This window comes from Micropterus salmoides, unplaced genomic scaffold (genome assembly GCF_014851395.1).
Source record: "Micropterus salmoides isolate LMB-PRFRI ecotype aquatic unplaced genomic scaffold, ASM1485139v1 Ms_hic_scaffold_2, whole genome shotgun sequence".
NCBI classification, from domain to species: domain Eukaryota; kingdom Metazoa; phylum Chordata; class Actinopteri; order Centrarchiformes; family Centrarchidae; genus Micropterus; species Micropterus salmoides.
Genome location: NW_024041150.1, coordinates 43,074,754 through 43,087,671, shown reverse-complemented (window position 1 = coordinate 43,087,671; position 12,918 = coordinate 43,074,754). Strand labels below are relative to the sequence as shown.

The window sequence follows — 12,918 nt, the reverse complement described above, 5'->3', positions numbered from 1 at the left end:
CAGAAATGTTAGTACCTAAACCTAAGTCACTGAATTTATGTATGTCGACCGGCTAACCCTACAGCTGCGCACATCGGCCTCAGGTAGGGTTAGCCTCCCTTGTGTTGCTGCAATGTAGCAAACGGGGGCGTAAAATACTTACGCTGTTTGAAAGCATCAGTTATGACGCATTTAGATGAGAATGTGTTGAATAGAGCCACCGCCAGTTTAGGGTGTGTCGGGGGGGTCGCAGTATATTTTCCTGCTCTTTTGCCCTTTGCCAATCACATGCCTGAAAAATATGCACAAAAACCTGTGTAAAATAGTCATTTTTCATGGTATTGGTTTGAAATTTAAACTAGGACTAGGTAAGGCTTTATCCTGTGGCCCAGTGTTTTCCAGCAAATATATTAGTTTTAGTATGTTTAAACTTATATTAACCAATTCCAGCAGCACTTACAATCATTCTGACTTTTGGGTTAGACACTCCAGAATGTTCTCTTTTAGTGAAGCCTAAAACCACGCATATACATAATGGTACAAGAACTACAGTACATTCAATATACTTTGGATATGCCTTGAATAGGCGTTTTGCACGAATATAAACAGCACTGCAGGGCCGCAACGAGTCGGTAGACTATGAAAAACTGCAGAAAACCGCCGTGCCGCCGCCTTTCTCCTCAAGTGACCCCTTAGCTGTGGAAACATCTTTTATCATCCTGACTCCGTGTTGCTGCTCCGTGCATGGACCAAATTGTTGTACTGGATCGGTTAATACTAGGCTATGGATTGCGGTTGTTGTCATGATGTTTTTGGTCATATAGCCGCTTTCATGCTGCTTTTATTATTCAAGATTATTATGCCAATATGCCAGCTCGCTGCTGTATGAAAAGAACGGAGCCAGGAAGGGCATATATACTGGTGGACATTCTTTCTGTTTTGATAGCAGGATCTCAGCGGTGTTGGGCTAACTGCTGTTTGCTTATGGCCCTGTAGGCTCATTTGTTCTCTGCTTGGTTGTTTTGGCTTAAATATTGCATTCTTAATTTGCAATGTTTGTGACAGTGTTACTGTAACTTATGTAAATGCACTACTCTCTCCCTCTAATACTCACTCTCTCTTGGTGGAGCCATGCTACTTGTTGACATATTAAACACAGTAACAGAGAGTATTGCAGTTTTATTTGCATGTTTTGAAACCATTTTTCTAAAATAGTATGGTTAAAAAATAATTACACAACTCTGTGTAACTCTGAGACATATTGTACATTTCCATTAAATAACTATATAGTCTAATATGAAAGAAAAATATTTATGCTCTATGATGTCTGTAATCTTGAGTAGGCTTTGCAATCAGTGCACTCCTACAAAAGCTGTGGTTGTTTTTTTTTAAGGAAAAGGTCAAGTAGTGTATTTTAAAGAACAATTTCCTACATACAGGATTTTTATGGAACTAAAAATGTTAGGACATTATGAAATATGGGACTGGAGAATAAATTATGTCAGTGAGGATCAGAAGTGCAAACAAAGACATTTTGGTAATTTAATGAGCTTTAGTCAGAAATTACATTCTAATATTAATTATCAGATTTGACATAATTACTTAAGGTCGTACGTACACTAACACACACCTATAACAGACCTGTTCAAATTGCATTGATATTTGATTTGTTCTGATTGTTACAACCCCCTGTTGGTCTAGGGGTGTGGGGGCCATAAACATATAGGCACAACTGGTATAGATCTTAACAAGGTAACTTTTATTGGTAACCCGGAGATGCAGACAGGTAACAACAAACAAAAGGAGGGTGGATGAGGGTGCTGCAAAAATAACAAACCAAGTTAAAATAAAAAGGTCCTCAAAAGGAGGCCTGTACCTATCTATATATTTAAGCAGAGTTAATTCTTGCTACAAAAAGAACACAAAGAGCACAGCACCCACTTCACCTGGTGAAAACTAACTCAATAGTAAACAAAAATACTAAGTGAATTTCTCTGAATGTGGCTCTGCACATGTTTCACTGCAGGACTGTTCATTTAAAAAATAAAATTAACATAAATTACTTAAATGTGTAGATTTACATTTCTCTGTGTATTCTGCTCACAAACAACATGTGGAAAATGTTTCATTTTAACTTTTACTCAAACATTATCATTGATCTGTTTGTTTTAATGTAAATAATTATAACATTAAGTTCTTAAGTGATTTTACATCAAAGAAATGATGGAACACAAAAGATTGTGCGTCATCTTTTTTTCCATTCTGCAAATCAAGCCACAGCAGCAACTTCCTCCTCTTGACTCCAGTGAACTGTGGCCTGATTCTAGTGGTTTCTCACTACAGTGTGCTCTGCTTTAGCTGATGATGATGTGTCTTTTTGTTTTGTTCCTTGTGCTTAAATGTTTGAACTTCTTTTCAGAGAAGCGAAGAGCTTTGTGGTCGTCTATATACAGATAACTACCCTCCAGCCATACTTGGGCTTTCACTTTTCACAGCAGTGGCATTTAGAAAAACAAAAAGGTCAAATCTGCTGACATTTGCAACAGAACTTACTAACTGCTGAAATTATTTCTACAGCAGTAGTATTATTAGATGTGTTGCAGAACTTGTAGAAGTGCAAACAGCAATAAATATCCCAGTGGTAGTAGCAACAGTAAATATACTAACAATACTGGTATCAGCAGTGGTACTCGCAATAATGTAATTAGTATGCATTTTGTTTTCCAGAGAGTGATCCAGCTGCAGTTTGCTCAGCTGTGAGAGGCCACATCAGACCACACAGGACAAGAGGTACAGCTGCTCTTTACTTACAAACTTTGGGTAGAGTCAGACTAGTTTCCCCCTGCTTCCAGTCTTTATGCTAAGCTAAGCTAACCACAACCTGACTCCAGATCAATCTCCTCATGTCCCAGAGAGAAAGAATATTTCCTAAAGAGTTGAACTATTACTTTAAAGAGATGTGGGCAATGGGAAGGTCTAAACATGAGGATCTCTAGACAAGTCAAGACAAGGCTCAGGAGGGTCGTTTACATATCTATTAGCAGGTGGTCTTGTCAATCACCATGGAAACATACTATACACTGACAGCTATTACTGGTGAGAAATTTGTTTGTAGAGTTTGAATTTGTAGAATGTTAAGAACAACATATTCTAAAATTTAAAGGCTCGAAGATCATACACATTCAACAGGGGTTTCCGACCATTCTCTTTACGTACTGAGAGTCTCCAAATTGAATCCTGAATCTTTTCACAACATTATTATAATAATTTATTTGTAGAGCACTTTAACAAGTTACAAAGTTCTTTAACAAGTGTAAAGACAATAATACCCAAAAGATAATAATACAAAAACAATACAAGATAAAAGCATGAAAACATTGAAAAGACTAAAATACACATTTAAAATAGAATAAAATAAAAGGGATAAAATAAAGTCAAATAGGATCGGGAAAGGCTCTCCTATAAAAATATGTTTTAAGAAGGGACTTGTCACGTTTTGGTGTGGGTGAGGCAGGTTGGAGGACCCAAACGCAGGACGCAAGGCAGGAAGAGGTATAGTACAAAGGGGTTTTAATGAACGAACCAAAAGCGAGCACACTTACAGGTGAGTGGCTGAATACAGAGTCCAAAAACTAAGCTGGTCTAAACAGAGATCCAAAGGGAGCAGCGTAACACGACCGGGAGACGAGACAAACAGGCAGACAACAGGAGACAGCATACAATGACCCGACAAAGACAAGACAGAAACACCAGGCATATATACACAGGGACTAACGAGCAACACAGGTGAAGGACATGAGATTAACGAGGCAGGCAGAGAGAGACAGTGGGAGTGATATGATGTTACACACTCCAGTACAGTAGGTGGCGGTATGCACTTAAAAGTTGTTTGCAATCCGCCATTAAAGAAGAAGACGAAGAAGAAGAAGCGAGAGACAGTGAACAGAGAGACTGACATGCAGGCAGAGTGACAACCGGGGGAACAGACGGAACACAGGTTACTGAACACAAAACAGACCAGAGTGAACACTTAACATGAACTAAGGTACAGGACTGGGAACAAGGACAAAGAACTAAAACGCAGGAACAAGAGTTAAGGCAGTGATTAAGAAACCATATAACAAGTAGACTACCAAACCAATATCAAAACAACACAGGACTACGAGCTAGAACACCAGACAAGACATAAACACTAAGGACAAGGAAACAAGAAGAACAGGTAAACAGAAGGACACCAGAAACAAATGGCAAAAACTACAACTCATGACAGGACTTAAAAGAGTTCACTGACTCAGCCGACCTGATTTCCTCGGGCAGGCTGTTCCAGAGCCTCGGGGCCCTGACAGCAAACGCTCTGTCCCCTTTAGTTTTCAGTCGAGACTCTGGAACAGACAACAGACCTCTGCCCGAGGATCTCAAGGTACGTGCTGGTGCGTATGGGACTAAAAGGTCAGAAATATAACAAGGCGAGAGGCCATGAAGAGCTTTAAAAGTGATCAATAGAATTTTAAAGTCAATTCTAAAACATACTGGGAGCCAGTGTAATGAAGCTAAAATAGGAGTAATGTGGTCATATTTCTTTGTTCTGGTTAAAAGCCTGGCAGCTGAGTTCTGGACAGTCTGGAGTCGATCAATAGATTTTTGGGTTAAACAGGTGAAAAGGCTGTTGCAATAATCCAGGCGTGATGAGATGAAGGCGTGTTAAATGGTCTTGGTGTCCTTAAAAGTTAACATAGATCGAATTATTGCTATATTTCTAAGTTGATAAAAACATGATTGAACAAGCTTTGTGGTGTGCTGCTCGAAATTTAAATTACTATCATTATGTACTGTTGATGTTGAAAGACTAGTGAGAAATGTTCCCTTTGAACTGACTAACAATGTTATCATGAATATTAAGGGGTGAGCCATGACCCATCCTTACTTACTAAGACTGAGCCTTTGGATGCTACATTTTTATATCCAATCATGACATCTCACCTGTTACCAGTTAGCCTGCTTATTGTTGAGCCTTTCAAACTTGTGTTGCTTGAATATTCTGTGCAATTTTTGTTAAGTGTGTTGCAGGCATTAAATTCTAACTTCGTTTATATTTACAAAACAGAATTACGCTGATCATTAAAACTGTTGAAAATATTTTCTTTGTACTTTTGTCAGTTAAATAAATGTGAATTAACAAATCTCAGACTTTTGCTTTTATTGAATTTTGGAAAATATACCAACTTTTCTGGATATGGGGTTTACAAAACATGGTGATAATAAACACAAAATGAGCAAGCACTGTTAGTGTTTGGCTTAATCTGATATTTCCCACTGAAAATAAACCTACAAGTGTGAACATTTAATTTTGGAGGTCATATTACAGCTTACTTAGACACTAAAGTCTTTGAGACATTTCTTAAGTTTTACTGGTGCGACCTGATTCAGTGAATCTCTAGTTTGAAACTCTTGTTGGTTCCTGAGAACTGAGTGAAGCAGAGTTGTGGTCTGGTGACGGAGTTTCTTTGTCTCCAACAGTTTCTCATGTTGTTTGAACTGTTTGTGTTTGTGTGTTCAGAGTTTCCAGCAGAGCCAGAGGTCGTCTACTCTTCACTGAGGTAGACCTTCACACCTTCACACCAGTCCAACCACTGATGTCCTGCTGGCCTGGAACTGGTCCCCAGAGCCCCTCACACCTCAGCACATCCATTTATTAGATTTCCGTCTTAAAGCTAAATTAGCAAATAAATTGTTAAAATCTATTTCTAAGTCACTAATTTTTTACCCTGTGTGTTTCAGTATGTTGCACAGCACCAACATGTTACCTGTTGACCTACTTGTTGTACTGTCATTCATATATTTCTACTGAACAGAATCTAAAAATAACCTCCAGTTGTTTTGGGGGTAATGTAATAACTAACTTTGCTTTTATTTATATCTTATTAGTGTTTTTTGTTTCTTGTTGCAGCAGCAACTTGTTTCTCTACAGGACCAACTTTGGTCTCGTTCTTGTTTTTCTCCTGTGGTTCTTTTGGTTTCACAAAGCTGTTGGATGGAAAATGTGACGTGTTTTGGTCTTGCTGTGGCTAGATAGACGTCTCGTCAGATAACTAAAAATAAATAAAACTGCAGCTGCAGACTCAAAACAGCACAAACATCATTCAGCTTCAGGACAGAGTCTCTGTGTTTGAAGAGTTTTGAATCAATTTTATAGTAGAAGAAGATAAAAAGATAAAGTTAGGAATAACAAAACGAGAGACAATAAATAGTTACAATGTGAGCCAAAATTCAGTGTTTCACATTTATGAGTCAGTATGTGAAGAGTTGTATTACGTTTCAGTTGATACCAGAGACGTTACTAGGATTGAAAGACGGGGGAGGCTTATCCTCCAGGGTATGCGCACTTGCAAAATCTTTGCACTCACATCTTTTGTTACTGTATTAGAACTACACTTATGTCAAAAACCAGTAAAGCCAATATGTTAACAGGTAAATAGTGCAATATCCTCTTCTTCCATTTCTCCTCTGTTGAACAAAAGTTACTGTAATGTAGATTTTAGACACACCAAAGCTGAATTTACTTAGGCCAGACTGAGTTCTTGTAGGCTGTGACTTAAATGTTATCCATCTGCTCATGTAAATGTGTGATACCCAAAGATGCTCACAAGTCTTTGAGCTAGAGTCCAAGTCAAGTCTCAAGTCTCCCGTTGTTATTACGAATGTTGTATCACCTGCTGCGTTCAATCCAGGTTGGTAATAAAACTGCATAGCTACAAGGAATTCTGTAACTGTAACATGTTTTTCATTTACAGAGCACAACCATGTAATGTGCAATGCAATTATTGATGGTTTATTAAATACTGTAAGTCAAGACATTCCCCAGACTCTTAAACCCAGTGTAACGTTAACTAAATAAAATTGTGACGTTACATAATCAACAATAAAGCTGTAACCCGTTTTTAACTTACAGAGCACAACCATAATGTGCAATGTGTCTACAATTAATGACAACATATACAGTGGGTACGGAAAGTATTCAGACCCCTTTAAATTTTTCACTCTTTGTTTCATTGCAGCCATTTTCCAAAAATCAAAAAAGTTCATTTTATTTCTCAGTAATGTACACTCAGCACCCCATCTTGACAGAAAAAAACAGAAATGTAGAAATTTTTGCAAATGTATTAAAAAAGAAAAACTGAAATATCACATGGTCATAAGTATTCAGACCCTTTGCCGTGACACTCATATTTAACTCAGGTGCTGTCTATTTCTTCTGATCATCCTTGAGATGGTTCTACACCTTCATTTGAGTCCAGCTGTGTTTGATTATACTGATTGGACTTGATTAGGAAAGCCACACACCTGTCTATATAAGACCTTACAGCTCACAGTGCATGTCAGAGCAAATGAGAATCATGAGGTCAAAGGAACTGCCTGAAGAGCTCAGAGACAGAATTGTGGCAAGGCACAGATCTGGCCAAGGTTACAAAAAAATTTCTGCTGTACTTAAGGTTCCTAAGAGCACAGTGGTCTCCATAATCCTCAAATGGAAGACGTTTGGGACGACCAGAACCCTTCCTAGAGCTGGCCGTCCGGCCAAACTGAGCTATCGGGGAAGAAGAGCCTTGGTGAGAGAGGTAAAGAAGAACCCAAAGGTCACTGTGGCTGAGCTCCAGAGATGCAGTCGGGAGATGGGAGAAAGTTGTAGTAAGTCAACCATCACTGCAGCAATCCACCAGTCGGGGCTTTATGGCAGAGTGGCCCGGCGGAAGCCTCTCCTCAGTGCAAGACACATGAAAGCCCGCATGGAGTTTGCTAAAAAACACCTGAAGGACTCCAAGATGGTGATAAATAAGATCCTCTGGTCTGATGAGACCAAGATAGAACTTTTTGGCCTTAATTCTAAGCGGTATGTGTGGAGAAAACCAGGCACTGCTCATCACCTGTCCAATACAGTCTCAACAGTGAAGCATGGTGGTGGCAGCATCATGCTGTGGGGGTGTTTTTCAGCTGCAGGGACAGGACGACTGGTTGCAATCGAGGGAAAGATGAATGCGGCCAAGTACAGGGATATCCTGGACGAAAACCTTTTCCAGAGTGCTCTGGACCTCAGACTGGGCCGAAGGTTTACCTTCCAACAAGACAATGACCCTAAGCACACCGCTAAAATAACAAAGGAGTGGCTTCACAACAACTCCGTGGCTGTTCTTGAATGGCCCAGCCAGAGCCCTGACTTAAACCCAATTGAGCATCTCTGGAGAGACCTGAAAATGGCTGTCCACCAACGTTTACCATCCAACCTGACAGAACTGGAGAGGATCTGCAAGGAGGAATGGCAGAGGATACCCAAATCCAGATGTGAAAAACTTGTTGCATCTGTCCCAAAAAGACTCATGGCTGTATTAGATCAAAAGGGTGCTTCTACTAAATACTGAGCAAAGGGTCTGAATACTTATGACCATGTGATATTTCAGTTTTTCTTTTTTAATACATTTGCAAAAATTTCTACATTTCTGTTTTTTTCTGTCAAGATGGGGTGCTGAGTGTACATTACTGAGAAATAAAATGAACTTTTTGATTTTTGGAAAATGGCTGCAATGAAACAAAGAGTGAAAAATTTAAAGGGGTCTGAATACTTTCCGTACCCACTGTAAACTACTGTAAGTCAACAAACTCTTTTGATTTTCAAACTCAGTGTAAAGTTATAACTAAATAAAACTGTAAAGTTACATGGTCAACAATAAAGCTGTAACCTGTTTTTAACTTACAGAGCACAACCATAATGTGCAATGCAACCAATGACCACTTAAACTACTCTAAGTCAACACACCACCAGACTCTTAAACCAGTGTAACGTTATAACTAAATAAAACTGTAATGTTACATGATCAACAATAAACCTGTAACTTCTTTCCAGCCAACGGCAATAATTAACATGATGGCAGCCAGCGGGACGTAATGATTACGTTAATCGACCACCACAAGTTTGGCAAGTGAACAAACACTCATTCATCTTTTCATAACAAACGACAGTCAGAGTAAACCTCCCGTAGGTCGTAGCTGAAGCAAGAAGCAAGCTAACATTAGATGGCCAATGCTGAGCTAAACATATTTACTCACCACAGGTTACTAACCTATTTGCATTCAGCGCGTCTTTGTTTGGGTCTTGTTTTATGAAGTTTTAAAGCCAAAGTTTATGATGAATGGATCAGCAGCTGCCAGAGTTTGTTGTCCTCTCTCACATGCGGCCAAGCGCAGCAGATGCTACGTGTTAGGTAGCGGGTTATAGGTAACGGAGGGAGGGGAATAACGGCAAGCTCATCAGAAGTTTCCTAAAAATAAACATTGTTCACGAGTCCTGCACCTCGAGTCCGAGTCGAGTCTGAAGTCTTTTGAGGACGAGTCTCAAGTCCAGTCTGAAATCACTGTGTGTGCAACTTATGTCGCACTCGAGTCCGAGTCTCTAACTCGAGTCCCCATCTCTGGATACCATACCATAAAAAGTATTACCATATCTAATTCCTCTCTCTATTAGATAGGTTGCAGGTCTAAAGAATGCTATTTAATTACACTTGTTGCTGTTACTGCACTATAGATTAGGCCAGTCAGAGTGTGATTTTGCTCTGTAGTTTGTCTTGAATACAAACATACATACGTAAGCCATTGATAAGTATCCTATTTAAAGTGGCTACTGTCTGAATTTAATAACCTGATGGTGGAAGAAATAAAATAGTTGGAGTAATAATAACTATATGCATTGATGTATGTATGTATGTATTATTGCTTTCATTTTATATTTTCCTGTGGGTATATGCTCATGTATAGCCTACCCTACATTTAGTAAACATCTAGACATTTATTCGATTTATTACAGCCAATAAATGGAGAAAGTTCAGTTGGTCAAATATTAAAAAGCAAATGCAGACCACTACTGACCTGCAGAGCACTACAGACATGTAGACTACCACTGGTTTGTAAACCACTACTGACCTGCAGACCTCTACTGACCTGCAGACCTCTACTGACCTGTAGACCACTGCTGACCTGTAGACCACTACTAACCTGCAGACTACTACTAACCTGCAGACTACTACTGACCTGTAGACCACTGCTGACCTGTAGATCACTACTAACCTGCAGACTACTACTAACCTGCAGACTACTACTGACCTGTAGACCACTAATGACCATGCAGAACACTACTGACCTGAAGAGCCCTTCTGACCTGCAGACCACCACTGACCTGTAGAACACCAGTAGACCTGCAGAGCACTGCCTACCTATAGACCACCACTGACCTGTAGAACACCGGTAGACCTGCAGAGCACTGCCTACCTATAGACCACCACTGACCTGTAGACCACCACTGACTTGTAGACCACTACTGGCCTACAGAGCACTACTGACCTGTAGAAAACAATCTGTTTTACAATATCTGGACCTCAACTTTGCCCTGACTATCCTCCGATGCATGTCCACTCTTGTTCACCTCTTCTATTCACCAGCAAACCTATTCCTCACCTACTAACCACAATAGCTCCTCCCAGTGGCTGGGAGGCTGTACTGCCACATCACTAGGCACTTTTGATGTCCACAGCATACCTGTTTTGACTAGTGTCAGAATCAATAAAATGACTACCTGTAACACAGCTGACTTGTCAAATCTGATAACTGTTCCCTGCACTTCAAAACTGGCTTTGGGGTCTGCCACTAATATTTGCTCAAAGGGTCAAAAAGGGTCAGCGCAAAATCTGCATAAAATCCCTTTGAAAATGGCCTTGGTGAATGTACAATCACTTGCAAACAAAACTTTCATTCTAAATGATTTCTTTTTATCATGTGATTTGGATTGTGATGTGTAACTGAGACTTGGCTTAATATTGGTAATCTAAGTCCTCTTTCTGAACTCTCCCCCAGTGACTATTTTAGTTCTCCCAGAACAACAAGTAAGGGTGGAAGCTTAGCATCTGTCGGTTGACAACTACACTAGCTTTGAGGTGCAAGTATTTAAAGTTGAAGTGGCCTACCCATTACTTTGTGCACTTGTGAAAAAACACCAAAGGACTTTATTCACAAATTGTCTAGCTTTCTGTCATTGTTTGTGCCCAACTTTGATAACATTTTAATCCTTGGTGATTTTAACATTCATGTCTGTTCATTGGTTAGCCAGTTTCTGCAACTTGTGGACTCATTGAATCTCTCTCAGTGGGTTACTGGTCCTACAAATGAACATGGACATACACTTGATCTGGTTTTATCATTAGGTTTCCCTATTTTAAATGTTGAGTTGGATGATACTATTTTATCTGATCATAAACCTGTCATCTTCACTGCTTCACTTTCATGTCCATTACCAAAACCTCAAATGCCAGATCGCTATGTTCGGGCACTTACTTACTCCACAGCTAGGCAATTCTCTGATGTCTTTATAGCTTCGCCTTTTGCTAAACTTACAGAGACAGTGTCCACCTCCACAGAGGCACTAGTCACTCGATTTAATTCCACTGTCACAGACATCCTTGACACCATTGCCCTGCTCAAGCTTAAGAGATCCAAAGTCAAAGCTCAGCCTTGGCTTAATAGTGAGACCCATGCCCTTAGACAGGAATGCTGGAAGGCAGAGAGGAACTGGAAAAAGAATAAACTGCAAGTGTCCTACAAAATATTGAACATCTTACCAGCGCCTGGTCAAAGTCTCAAAAGCAAAGTATTTCTCTGATATCATTGCTAGAAATGCACACAGCCCTAAAACCTTCTTTAGTGTAATAAACAGTGCACTAAACCATGCTACTACACTCCCTGATGCTACCTCTGAAATTACGAGAAGTTCTTGAGGTTCTTTATTGATAAGGTTGACGTCATTAGATCTGGTATCTCACCTTCCGATCTTGACCCATCTGAGCTATTCCCAAGCCCTGTCTCTCTAAATTGTTTTGAGCCAGTCAGAACTGATCGATATAGCTTCAGTCACGAAGCCTACTTTTGCCCCTACGGACACTTTCCCCTTGCGTCTTTTGAAAGAGGTTTTAGATGTCCTTGGGCCTAGCCTTTTTTCTGTAATAAATAGCTCTCTTTTAAATGGAATTGTTCCATCCACTTTTAAACATGTTGTGGTTCAGCCTCTTATTAAAAAACAATCTTGACCCTATGGATTTTAATAATTTTAGGCCTATTTCTAAAGTATCTTTTAGGTCCAAAATATTGGAAAAGATCATTCTTTCTCGACTCTCCTCGTTTTTAGCTGAAAACAATGTGCTTGATAACTTTCAGTCAGGTTTCAGGTTACATCACAGCACAGAAACTGCACTGCTTAAGGTACTAAATGATTTGTTGCTGTTTGCTGATACTGGAAATTGTGCTATTTTACTCTTGCTTGACCTCAGTGTGGCTTTTGACACCGGTGATCATGACATCCTCCTGGTTTGCCTCCAGCAAGGGGCTGGTGTCCAGGGTGTCGCGCTACAGTGGTTTCAATCTTACTTGAAAGATAGAACCTTTTCTCTTAACATTGGTAACATTTCCTCTTCTTCAGCAGCAATTGAATGCGGAAAACCTCAAGGTTCAATCCTGGGGCCATCTTATTTTCTTTGTATATGCTCCCCTTGGCCTCCATTCTCCGAAAACATAATATACCACTACTATGCTGATGATACACAGCTATACTTACCTCTGAAGCCAGGTGATTCAAAGTCCTTACAGTCCATTTCCAACTGTCTAAATGATATTAAGCGTTGGATGGCAATAAACTTTCTCCAACTAAATGAAAACAAGACAGAAGTAATATTATTTGGTTCACCTAACTCAGTTGAGGAATTATCAAAAAATCTGGGACCCCTGTCCATTAATGTAAAACCTTTCGCTAGGAATTTAGGGGTTTTCTTTGATTCAGCATTAAAATTTGACAAACATACATACGTTACATGGACTGGCTCCATCTTATATTTCAGAACTCCTAATGTT

The 12,918-nt window shown here is 39.7% G+C and overlaps 1 protein-coding gene and 1 long non-coding RNA gene across 2 annotated transcripts in view; one reads left to right on the top strand and one right to left on the bottom strand.

Moving 5' to 3' along the window:
- Window positions 1-12,918, bottom strand: part of LOC119911602 (coxsackievirus and adenovirus receptor homolog) — a gene marked incomplete in the record, with an annotated part of 454,111 nt that overhangs the window by 217,742 nt on the left and 223,451 nt on the right.
- LOC119911705 lies at window positions 3,947-5,720 on the top strand. Its single transcript, XR_005445988.1, has 2 exons — window positions 3,947-4,198; window positions 5,537-5,720. It is a non-coding gene; the product is annotated as an uncharacterized LOC119911705 (long non-coding RNA).